This window comes from Lissotriton helveticus, chromosome 2_1, assembly GCF_964261635.1.
Source record: "Lissotriton helveticus chromosome 2_1, aLisHel1.1, whole genome shotgun sequence".
NCBI lineage: Eukaryota > Metazoa > Chordata > Amphibia > Caudata > Salamandridae > Lissotriton > Lissotriton helveticus.
This window is the reverse complement of record NC_136059.1, coordinates 1,518,405,977-1,518,418,173: the sequence shown is the minus strand read 5'-3', so window position 1 is coordinate 1,518,418,173 and position 12,197 is coordinate 1,518,405,977. Positions and strand designations below refer to the sequence as shown.

The following is a 12,197-nucleotide window of genomic DNA, read 5'->3' as shown; positions in this document are numbered from 1 at the left end:
CACACCCCACATTCCGTCAAGTGAAAAAATGTGAGAAGCGGGAGAGAGCACCTCACGGAAGAACCGCCACAAGGGGTTACTGGCTGTTGATTACCAGTTTACCCACTTATCATCATCGGTAGCTCTCTCTCACCCGTGAAAAGAAGAGGAAAGGAAAGAAACAAATAGTGAAATCAACACATCATTTCACTAATTAGGACACATAAATAATAGCTCCCATCTGTGCACATATCCACACAAACATACACCCCAAGTGAAAAAAACACAAAAATGTGATTCTCATCGATAAAATTGAGAGGTTTGCATAGCCACTCTGACCTTTATTCTGGTCCGCAAGCCTATCAAACTAAAATTGGTTTCAGTTGTAACCAACCTATTGTTCAATTGCCAACATGTTTCGTTGCTATATAATTGCGCAACTTCATCAGGGCTTACAAGGGGTCGTCCTTTCACTCATTCCTTGGTGTTTTTCATTTGAACACCTACAGTGGTAGACAATGATAGACAGACAAATTTTAAATTAAAACAATGCTTGGGTGTGATGGTGGCAGTTGATGGGCAGTCGGTGTGTTTTTTATAAATTGGACATAGTGACGTATATGAATAAATAAAATTCTTATAAAAGGGAAGTAAGAAAAATTGATTTTCCCATGAGTCACTTTTTCACAAGATTATGTGTCCGGTTGGAGGAGTTTTCTTTGTGTATAAATAGACATATATAAGACTGCCTTGAAAATATATCATATTCACCTTAAACAGTCACCCAGAGAGTAGTTACTTTAAGGAAATCTCTTCCTCTAACAATTCCTCACGTGCCATCTGTCAGAGCATCAAATCCCTCACATCCTTAACAGCTGTTGTACCTTCTTATTGTCCTTCAGTTGAGAGCTGTGATGCTTTATCATCCTTCTCTGAAAATGTTGGAAATATCAACACCTCCTTTTCTGCAGAAGCCAGAAAACATCACCTATTAAAGACTTGGTTTGATCCAAATGGCGACAGTCTTAAGTTTCAGAATATTTGTCCCATTCAAATTGAGAAACTTGCGTCTCTTTGCTCCATCATTCAATCGGGGTCTCCAGACGGCCTCATCTTTCATGCCATTTTGGAGCAGGGAAGTAAAACAATTTACCCGGCTCTTTGGCAACTTATTAATCTATCCCTGGCTTCCGGCAATGGAAGCATGCCATGGTGGTACATCATCTTAAAAAAAACACTACTGGATCCATCTAAAGTGGAGCATATCAGCCCATGTCATTGCTACCTCAATGTGCAAAAATTGCAGAGAAGTATATGAGTAGGCAGTTGTCTGACTTTCTGGAGGCCAAAAAACCTATTGCATGGGACCCAATCAGGTTTTCGTCCTCTACATAGCAGCAAGTCCGCCCTTTTATCGGTTTCTTAATCAGCCCAGCTAATTATTGATGAGAAGAATACTGTGACTATTCTGATGCTGGATCTCAGTGCCGCCTTTGATACAGTTCATAAAGGGGGTGGTGATGGACAGAGTATCTGAATTAAGCAGAACACTCCTACCCAGTCAAAAGATCAGGGCTTGATCCATCACCGTTTTTTAGCTCACTGCACCATCCCAGCTCAAAACCTGGCTACATGCAAATTAGTCTGACCCTGGCCCAGTGCATCATGGGAACAGGGCAGACCAAACTACCAAGCCAATTCTTTACTGGAAAGGAAACAAGCTTCCGGGGACCGGTTTCTGGCATTACAGCCGTCTTCGGCCCGGCTTGCTTGAATCCTGATGGTGCAGTGAGCAAGGGACTCACATCTGAGTATACCCTTCCACACTTGTGGTGGCCAAAACGATTCATAAAGGGGGTGGTGATGGACAGAGTATTTGAATTAAGCAGAACACTCCTACCCAGTCAAAAGATCAGGGCTTGATCCATCACCGTTTTTTCTGAGCTGGGATGGTGCAGTGAGCTAAAAAACGGTGATGGCTCAAGCCCTGATCTTTTGACATGGGTAGGAGTGTTCTGCTTAATTCAGATACTCTGTCCATCACCACCCCATTTTATGAATCGTTTTGGCCACTACAGGTGTGGCAGGGTATGCTCAGACATGAGTCCCTTGCTCACTGCACAATTAGGATTCAAGCAAGCCTGGCCGACGACGGCTGCAATGCCAGAAACCGGTCCCCGGAAGCTTGTTTCCTTTCCAGTAAAGAATTGGCTGGGTAGTTTGGTCTGCCCTGTTCCCATGATGCACTGGGCCAGGGTCAGACTAATTTGCATGTAGCCAGGTTCTGAGCTGGGATGGTGCAGTGAGCTAAAAAACGGTGATGGATCAAGCCCTGATCTTTTGACATGGGTAGGAGTGTTCTGCTGAATTCAGATACTCTGTCCATCACCACCCCCTTTTATGAAGCCTTTGATACAGTGTCACATAATATTCTGTTGCAAAGGCTCAGGAATTGTGGAATCAGTGGCACTGCGTTGTGTTGGCTATCTTCATTCCTTTCAGGACGCACCTTTCAGGTCTCTCAGAAACCAACCATATCCAAGGTGCTCCCTCTGCAGCAGGGAGTCCCACAGGACTCATCACTTATCTCAACACATTTTAATGTGCATGTCCGGCATTTAGCAGAGTTCATCGAGTGGTATGGGTTTTCTATTATTTCATACACCACTCAAGGATAAGGTAAAAAACCTAGGCATCTGGTTTGATGCCAAGTTATCCTTTGATGCTAAGATCACAGCCCTTGCTGGAACATGTTTAGGGATATTGAGATCCCTGAGGGAAATCCTCCATTTCCTTCCAGAGGCAGCCCAGAAGGTTGTGGTCCAAGCACTGGTGATATCCAGACTGGATCATTGCAATATTTTATATCTGGACGTGGCCAAGACCCACCTTAATAGTTTGCAACAGGTCCAGAATGCAGCGGCTTGGGCAGTGTTACAGCTCCCTAGGCTTGCTCCCACGAGACCTGCGTTGTGGACATTTCACCTGCTCCCGATAAGGCATAGAGTCTGTTTTAAAGCTCTTTGCTATTGCTTTAATGCTCTTTCCTCCCATTGTCCTCACTACCTTCAGCCGATGATGAATTCTTATGTGCCCACTAGAAACCTGAGCGCAGCATTTGCCAAACTGGCTATTGTTCCAAAATGTAAACTGGCAAAGGTGGGAGGCATTTCTTTTGGTCATTTAGCTCCTAAAGCATTTAATTCCCTCCCTGCAGTCATTCGACAAGCGCCTTCTATTCTGAAAGAAATTAAAGAGATGGCTTTTTTGTTTACAGTGAGCTCCCCTTCAGTCTGGTTGACGTAGTGTTCACAGTTTCAGCACCCTAGTGCTATTATTATCCTATTATTATTAATATTATATTTGATTCACAACTTTAATTTACAATTCGCCAAGATAAGTCATCCAGCACCTGTTTCTTTATGCTGCATGTTTTCATACCATAGGAAGATTGGTATGCAATCACTAATTTGTTCTTTATTGGATTATTTTATCTTTCTCTATCTCAGTTTGCCCAACTAGCTTATGAACAGTTTCCAGCGTATACAGAATGTGTCTGCATGTTTTACTCTTAGCTTGAGCAAGAAAACTCCCACATCATCCCACTTAGCATCCGTACACTACCTACCTCTATGAACAAGCATTGGCATAGCCAAAAGGTCTCGCCTTTGGCGCGTTATAAGTGTTTAAATAGAACTATTTGCTTTGTTAACTATTATGAGATGTCTGCTGAATAACATACCTATGTTGGTGCCTATGGACCAAAAATCTGGATTGTACAGTAAATAACGTACACTTTCCCCTGCTAAATTTCGTTAGGTTTGACCTGCCAATATTTAATGATGTGTGAGGTTTTTTGATGCACCTACTAACTACCAGGTGTGGTCAACAGGACCCATCTCAGAATTCTGACCTGTGCGCAAACTGGTTTGTGGAGAGGTTGGAAATCTCCGAACCCTCAGAATCAAATGTTACTCAGGATGGTTCAAATTTTTGGACAGTATTGTTGAGTTGTACCTCAACATCTGGAGTGCAAGACTGTCAGGGTGTCTTTTTGCAACTGTTGTAGCCTGGACCCAAGCAACCTCACCTCATATTAAAAACGTTGTCCCTCCTTCAAAGAGCTGCAGAATCCCAAGTGAGGTGTAGACGGTGTGTGCCCGCGTGAGGATTCCAAGATCAGTGGGGGTTTGCACACATGTTTTTCACGAGGTAGAACTGGGTAAAGTCTTGGTTGAATTTGCACATGGAAAAACACTATATTGTTATCCTTTCTTTTAAGATGCGGAGCTCTAAGTTATGTGGTAATACTCCATGCAGCACCTACTGCACTCAGCAGCATCAATATTTATAGGGCGTGGTATCACCACAGCAACATACAGCAGCACTTTGTGTTGTTTGTGGTAACCTGAACTATAGGGGAGCCAAAGACCTCTATCACTATAGCACTCTTGTGAAATTTATATCAATGCAATGAATGGCGGGAGAGTGGTGGATGGACAGGGGATGTGAATGTGCAGGAGAGCGGTAAATGGGCAAGAGAACGTGACTGGGCAGGAGAGAGGTGTATGGGCGGGAGAGAGGTGAGTGGGCTGGAGTGGCATGAATGGGCTGGAGTGGCGTGAATGGGCTGGAGTGGCGTGAATGGGCTGGAGTGGCGTGAATGGGCTGGAGTGGCGTGAATGGGCTGGAGTGGCGTGAATGGGCTGGAGTGGCGTGAATGGGCTGGAGTGGCGTGAATGGGCTGGAGAGGCGTGAATGGGCAGGAGAGGCATGAATGGGCTGGAGAGGCGTGAATGGGCAGGAGAGGCGTGAATGGGCAGGAGAGGCGTGAATGGGCAGGAGAGGCGTGAATGGGCAGGAGAGGCGTGAATGGGCAGGAGAGGCGTGAATGGGCAGGAGAGGCGTAATGGGCGGGAATGCGGTGAGTGGGCGGGAGTGCGGTGAGTGGGAGGGAGTGCGGTGAGTGGGAGGGAGTGCGGTGAGTGGGCGGGAGTGCGGTGAGTGGGCGGGAGTGCGGTGAGTGGGCGGGAGTGCGGTGAGTGGGCGGGAGTGCGGTGAGTGGGCGGGAGTGCGGTGAGTGGGCGGGAGTGCGGTGAGTGGGCGGGAGTGCGGTGAGTGGGCGGGAGTGCGGTGAGTGGGCGGGAGAGAGGCGAGTGGGCGGGAGAGAGGCGAGTGGGCGGGAGAGAGGCGTGAGTGGGCGGGAGAGGCGTGAGTGGGCGGGAGAGGCGTGAGTGGGCGGGAGTGCGGTGAGTGGGCGGGAGTGCGGTGAGTGGGCGGGAGAGAGGTGAGTGAGTGGGCGGGAGTGCGGTGAGTGGGCGGGAGTGCGGTGAGTGGGCGGGAGTGCGGTGAGTGGGTGGGAGTGCGGTGAGTGGGCGGGAGTGCGGTGAGTGGGCGGGAGTGCGGTGAGTGGGCGGGAGTGCGGTGAGTGGGCGGGAGTGCGGTGAGTGGGCGGGAGTGCGGTGAGTGGGCGGGAGTGCGGTGAGTGGGCGGGAGAGGCGTGAGTGGGCGGGAGAGGCGGGAGAGGCGTGAGTGGGCGGGAGAGGCGTGAGTGGGCGGGAGTGCGGTGAGTGGGCGGGAGTGCGGTGAGTGGGCGGGAGTGCGGTGAGTGGGCGGGAGAGAGGTGAGTGAGTGGGCGGGAGTGCGGTGAGTGGGCAGGAGTGCGGTGAGTGGGCGAGTGGGCGGGAGTGCGGTGAGTGGGCGGGAGTGCGGTGAGTGGGCGGGAGTGCGGTGAGTGGTCGGGAGTGCGGTGAGTGGTCGGGAGAGCAGTGAATGGGCAGGAGAGCAGTGAATGGGCAGGAGAGCAGTGAATAGGCAGGAGAGAGGTGGGGGGCAGAAGAGGGGTGACATGGCAGAAGAGCAGTAAATGAGCAGGAGAGGGGTAAACGGGCAAGAGAGGTGAATGGGCAGGAAATGGGTGAATGGGCAGGAAATGGGTGAATGGGCAGGAGAGGGGTGACTGGGCAGGAGAGGGGTGACTGGGCAGGAGAGGGGTGAATGGTCAAGAGAGTTTGTGAATGAGCAGGAGAGGGTTGAATGGGCAGGAGAGGCGGTGATGGGAAGGAGAGCGGTGAATGGGCGGGGGGGGTGACTGGGCAGGAGAGCGGTGCTGGGCAGGAGAGCGGTGCTGGGCAGGAGAGCGGTGCTGGGCAGGAGAGCGGTGCTGGGCAGGAGAGCGGTGCTGGGCAGGAGAGCGGTGCTGGGCAGGAGAGAGGTGATGGGCAGGAGAGGGTTTACTGGTGGGAGAGAGGTGAATGGGCAGGAGAGGGATGAATGGGGCGGTGAATGAGCAGGAGAGGGTTTACTGGTTTGAGAGGGGTGGATGGGCAGGAAAGCGGTGTTGGGCAGGAAAGCGTTTACTGGTAGGAGGGGCGCGAATGAGCAGGAAAGCAGTGAATGGGCAGGGGTGGAGTGAATGAGCAGGAGAGAGGTGAGTGGGTAAGAGAGGCGTGAATGGGCAGGAGAGGCGTGAATGGGCAGGAGAGGCGTGAATGGGCAGGAGAGGCGTGAATGGGCAGGAGAGGCGTGAATGGGCAGGAGAGGCGTGAATGGGCAGGAGAGGCGTGAATGGGCAGGAGAGGCGTGAATGGGCAGGAGAGGCGTGAATGGGCAGGAGAGTAGTGAATAGGCAGGAGAGTAGTGAATAGGCAGGAGAGAGGTGGGGGTGGGCAGGAGAGGGGTGGGGGTGGGCAGGAGAGGGGTGACATGGCAGGAGAGAAGTAAATGAGCAGGAGAGGGGTAAATGGGCAGGGGGGTGGTGAATGGGCAGGAGAGCAGTGAATGGCATGAGAGAGGTAAATGGGCAGGTGAGTGGCGAATGGGCAGGTGAGTGGCGAATGGGCAAGAGAGGTGAATGGGCAGGAGGGGGTGAATGGGCAAGAGTGCAGTGAATGGGCAGGAAATGGGGGACTGGGCAGGAGACGGGTGACTGGGCAGGAGAGGGGTGACTGGGCAGGAAAGGGGTGACTGGGCAGGAGAGGGGTGAATGGTCAAGAGAGTTTGTGAGTCGGCAGGAGAGGGTTTACTGGCTGGAGAGGGTTGAATGGGCAGGAGAAGGTTGAATGGGCAGGAGAAGGTTGAATGGGCAGGAGAAGGTTGAATGGGCAGGAGAAGGTTGAATGGGCAGGAGAGGGTTGAATGGGCAGGAGAGCAGTGAATGGGCAGGAGTGGGTGACTGAGTAGGAGAGCAGTGAATGGGCAGGAGAGCAGTGAATGGGCAGGAGAAAGTTTACTGGTGGGAGAGAGGTGAATGGGCAGGAGAGGGATGAATGGGGCGGAGGGTGGTGAATGAGCAGGAGAGGGTTTACTGGTTTGAGAGGGGTGGATGGGCAGGAGAGCGGTGCTGGGCAGGAGAGCGGTGCTGGGCAGGAGAGCGGTGCTGGGCAGGAGAGCGGTGATGGGCAGGAGAGCAGTGATGGGCAGGAGAGCAGTGAATGGGCAGGAGAGGGTTTACTGGTGGGAGAGGGGTGAATCGGCAGGAGAGGGATGAATTGGGCGGAGGGCGGTGAATGAGCAGGAGAGGGTTTACTGGTTTGAGAGGGGTGGATGGGCAGGAAAGCGGTGTTGGGCAGGAAAGCGTTTACTGGTTGGAGGGGCAGGAGAGTAGTGAATAGGCAGGAGAGAGGTGGGTGGGCAGGAGAGGGGTGACATGGCAGGAGAGAAGTAAATGAGCAGGAGAGAGGTAAATGGGCAGGGGGGTGGTGAATGGGCAGGAGAGCAGTGAATGGCATGAGAGAGGTAAATGGGCAGGTGAGTGGCGAATGGGCAGGTGAGTGGCGAATGGGCAAAAGAGGTGAATGGGTAGGAAGGGGTGAATGGGCAGGAGGGGGTGAATGGGCAAGAGTGCAGTGACTGGGCAGGAGAGGGGTGACTGGGCAGGAGAGGGGTGACTGGGCAGGAGAGGGATGACTGGGCAGGAAAGGGGTGACTGGGCAGGAGAGGGGTGAATGGTCAAGAGAGTTTGTGAGTGGGCAGGAGAGGGTTTACTGGCAGGAGAGGGTTTACTGGCAGGAGAGGGTTGAATGGGCAGGAGAGGGTTGAATGGGCAGGAGAAGGTTGAATGGGCAGGAGAGCAGTGAATGGGCAGGAGGGAGTGAATGGGCAGGAGTGGGTGACTGAGTAGGAGAGCAGTGAATGGGCAGGAGAGCGGTGATGGCCAGGGGAGCAGTGAATGGGCAGGAGAAAGTTTACTGGTGGGAGAGAGGTGAATGGGCAGGAGTGGGATGAATGGGGCGGAGGGCAGTGAATGAGCAGGAGAGGGTTTACTGGTTTGAGAGGGGTGGATGGGCAGGAGACCGGTGTTGGGCAGGGGTGTGATGAATGGGCAGGAAAGTGTTTACTGGCAGGAGAGGGGTGAACGGGCAAGAGAGAAGTGAATGGGCAGGAGAGCAGTGATGGGCAGGAGAGGGGTGAATGGGCAGGAGAGCGGTGAATGGGCAGGCGGTGGTGAATGAGCAAGAGAGCAGAGAATGGACAGGAGCACTGAAATGGACAGGAAAGGAGTGAATGTGGATGAGCGGGGTGAATGGGGGAGAGGGGTGACTCTGCAGGACAGCGGTGCATGGGCAGGAGGGCGGTGAATGGGCAGGAAAGGGGTGAATGGCGGGTGAGTGGATAAGCGGTGGGAAGACGGTGAATAAGGAGTTACTGGAATATGGGCGATGGTAAAAATAAGTTTGTTGAACGTGGATCCGGGGTGTGCAGCGCCCTCTGATGAGAGGGGGAGGTGTGGAGGCGGGGAAGGGACACCTAGGCCTGAAGAGGCAGCCGAGGCGCTGCAGGTAGGAGAGCACGTATCAGCGGGTGTTAAGGTCGGCAGAGGGGGAAGAGTTCGAGGAGAGGTGAGAGTGGAGGAGGGGCTGTGAACAGGCTAGTAACCGAGGGCAGGAGGGGGGCTGCGAGAACATAGGGTGAATAAAGCTAAGGGCGGACAGACGAGAACCGCACCTCATGGAAGGTGAGGGACAGCCACGGCTTGGTGCTGCCAGAAAGGGGGCAGTAGGGGGACACGGCAGGTGAAGTTGCTGACCTGGTACCTGTGGCCCCTGGGGGCCATGACATCTCTTGGCCACTTCAGACCACCCTGACCTCTGTGTGGGCCACCTGGGACTCCCCTAGGCACTGATTGGGGCACAGCTCTCTGTAACTGGAGAGCCCGGCAGCAGTGCCAGGCACCGTATGCGCAGGAGGCCGACAAGGCACCTGGGAGAGCAGAGAGAGTGCAACACATCCAAGGCACTGTGTAAAGCGCACTGACTGACAAGGCCTAATTTATTAGACACCGATACCCCTGAGTTTCTGTTTCTCACAGAGACTTGGTTCTCGGTTGACTCCCTCCCTGATCTTCTGTCCGCCCTCCCCGACTCTTACTACGCCCTTCGGGCGGACCGACCAGCTGGTAAAGCCGGTGGGGGTGTGGCGATGATCACTTGTTCTAATCTTCAGTTTCAGCTTCTTTCCTACCCTCCCATACTTGGCGTCGACTTTTTAGTTGCCCGCTCCATTAACCTTTTGGCCCCCCCTTACAATAGTCCTTATGTATCGTCCCCCTCAGAACATGCCCTTCTTTGTACCCACCTTGCAAGAACTACTGGCTACGCTTGTGGTCAATAATTCTTCTGTGCTCCTTTTGGGAGACTTTAACTATTGGCCAGGCGACCCCAGGGAGGACTTGTCCTCCAAGGACTTCACGGCCACTCTTCAGTGTCTTAATTTTCTTCCTCACCTTCACTCCCCCACCCACATTCATGGCCATATTTTAGATCAAATATGGTCAGCTAGTTGTACTATCCTCCCCCCCCCCCCCACAGTCCTTCCTTGCACCTGGTCTGATCACTTTTTGATTTAATTCCCTATTGAGCTCGGAGCACAAGAGAAACCCCCCTGCCCAAGAATGTTACAGCTCGTAATTGGAATCGGGTTGACCTCAACTCCCTCTGTGTCTCTCTCACTACTTCTTCCCCCGACCTATGTACTCTTTCCCTTGATCACTGGCTGTCAACCTCCTGCGACCGGATGGCCCCCCTTAGGAAAGTCAAGACCTGCCGCCCCATGACGCCCAAAAATGGTTCACAGACGAGCTGAAAATTCTTAAATTGGATCTTAGGCGTTCCGAACGCCACTGGAGACGCAACTATTGCCCCTTCTTGCAAACCAAATACAAGCTTCTTCTGGCTAATTATAAGAAGGCCATCCTGTTAGCCAAAACCACCTACTTCTCGGAGAGAATATCTTTGTCAGCCAATAAGCCCAAAGAGATTTTCTCCATAGTTCGCAACTTAGTTGCTTCGGATAGGGTCAACCCTAATCTTATCCCTTCCCATGCTCTCTGTCTGTCTCTGAACGACTTCTTTCTAGAGAAGATCGCGAAGATTAAATCCGATATTCCGTTAGCACCCTCGCCACCTCTTTCTCCTCCTGTGACCCCTCCTCTGTCTTTCCCTTCTCTCGATCAGTTTCCACCTATCCCTCTGAACTCTTTTCTGGCTCTACTTCAGAAAGTGAAGTCAGGCTCTCCGGCTGACTGTGCTCCAGCTTGCATTCTGAGAGAACTTTTCACTCACTGCCCCCACCCCCCTCTTTCCCTCCTTAACGCCTCTATCTCCTCAGGTTTAGTTCCAAAATTCTTTAAATCAGCTATAGTTCGCCCCATCTTAAAAAAGCCTGGTTCAGACCACTCTCTTCCTCCAACTTCAGACCCATTTCCCTTCTCCCTTACCTGGGGAAGATCTTGGAGAGCTATATTACATCCTGTCTCTCTTCCTTCATTGAGGATAATCATCTCTTGGCCTCCCACCAAGTGGGTTTTCGCCCCGCCCATTCTACCGAGTCAGTGGTCCTGTCTGTTCTAGACGAGCTAAAGAGTAAGGCAGACTCCAACTTACCTCAAGCCTTGGTGCTCCTTGATCTGTCCGCTGCGTTTGACACGGTCGACCATTCCATCCTCCTCGGCCATGTCTGCGCGGCGGGCGTTCGGGGCACCGCCCTCTCTTGGCTCGCCTCTTTTCTCAAAGAACGGACTCAGGCGGTCCATCTCTCTGGCTATACCGCCCCAACCCGCTTGGTTCCTTGCGGGGTCCCCCAAGGTTCCTCCCTGTCGCCTCTTCTTTTCAATCTTTATATCCGTCCCCTTATTCTTTCTCTCCTTCACATGGGGGTCTCCGTATATAACTATGCAGATGACCTCCAGTTAGTTTTTGATCTCTCTTCTCCTCTGCACTCCCTTCCTAAATTCCACTCCATTTTAGTTTTCATCTCGGAGTGGATGAACCGTAACCAACTCAAGCTTAATCTGGACAAGACAGAGTTGGTCCTGACTGGCCCTACCATCTCCCCGTGGTCGGCCGCCTTTTGGCCTTCCATCTTCAGCCTCCCGCCCGTACCGGCTGCCTCCACAAAGACCTTGGGTATTAAAGTCAGTCGGGACCTCTCCATGCATGCCCAGATTAGCTCAGTTGTTTCTTCCTGTTCCTCTCTCTCCGGATTATCCGGAAAGTGTCCCGCTTCTTTTCCTCTGATGCCCTCAAACTTATTATTTTGGCAATGATTCTTTCCCGTCTTGATTACGGGAATAGCCTGTATGTGGGCATCCCGGCCTACGAACTACGTCGCCTGCAGGCTATACAGAATCAGGCCGCCCGTCTAATTTATCACCTTCCCAAGTCCTCCCACATCACTCCTATTTTGAAATCCCTCCACTGGCTTCCCATCTGCCAGAGATCCCTCTTTAAGATGGGCTGCCTGGCCTTCATGGCTCGTACCTGCACTGACCCGGCCTTCATCAATTCTCGTATTATCCCCTATACTCCTAAACGTGCCCTTCGTTCCTCCAATCAATCTCTCCTCACTGTTCCACGGTTCCGTAGATCTAAAACTGGAGGCACTAGATTCTCTGTACTAGCTCCCCGTTTTTGGAACACCCTCCCTCTGTCGATCAGATCTATACCAGTCTACTCCCAATTCAGCAAAGCTCTCAAGACTCATTTGTTTTTCATAGCGTACTCTAGCTGATCTCCTTCGGCAATACCTACTCTTTAGCTCTTTACCTTCAGCGCCAGGAAGCCGCTCGGTCGCAGTGCGCTTTATTAAGAACTTTCTTCATTTCATTTCATTTCTATGTCTCTCTCTGAGCTGCACCTCGCCTCAAGCCTCTCTCTGTCCTGAATGCTTGCATCTGGGGCACAAGAATAAACAACTGGACAGCACGGGATAAGTCAATG

At 52.2% G+C, this 12,197-nt stretch overlaps 1 protein-coding gene across 1 annotated transcript in view; it reads left to right on the top strand.

Moving 5' to 3' along the window:
• LOC144818743 (uncharacterized) overlaps positions 1-12,197 on the top strand; it is a 107,814-nt gene that overhangs the window by 89,515 nt on the left and 6,102 nt on the right. The window lies entirely within an intron of this gene.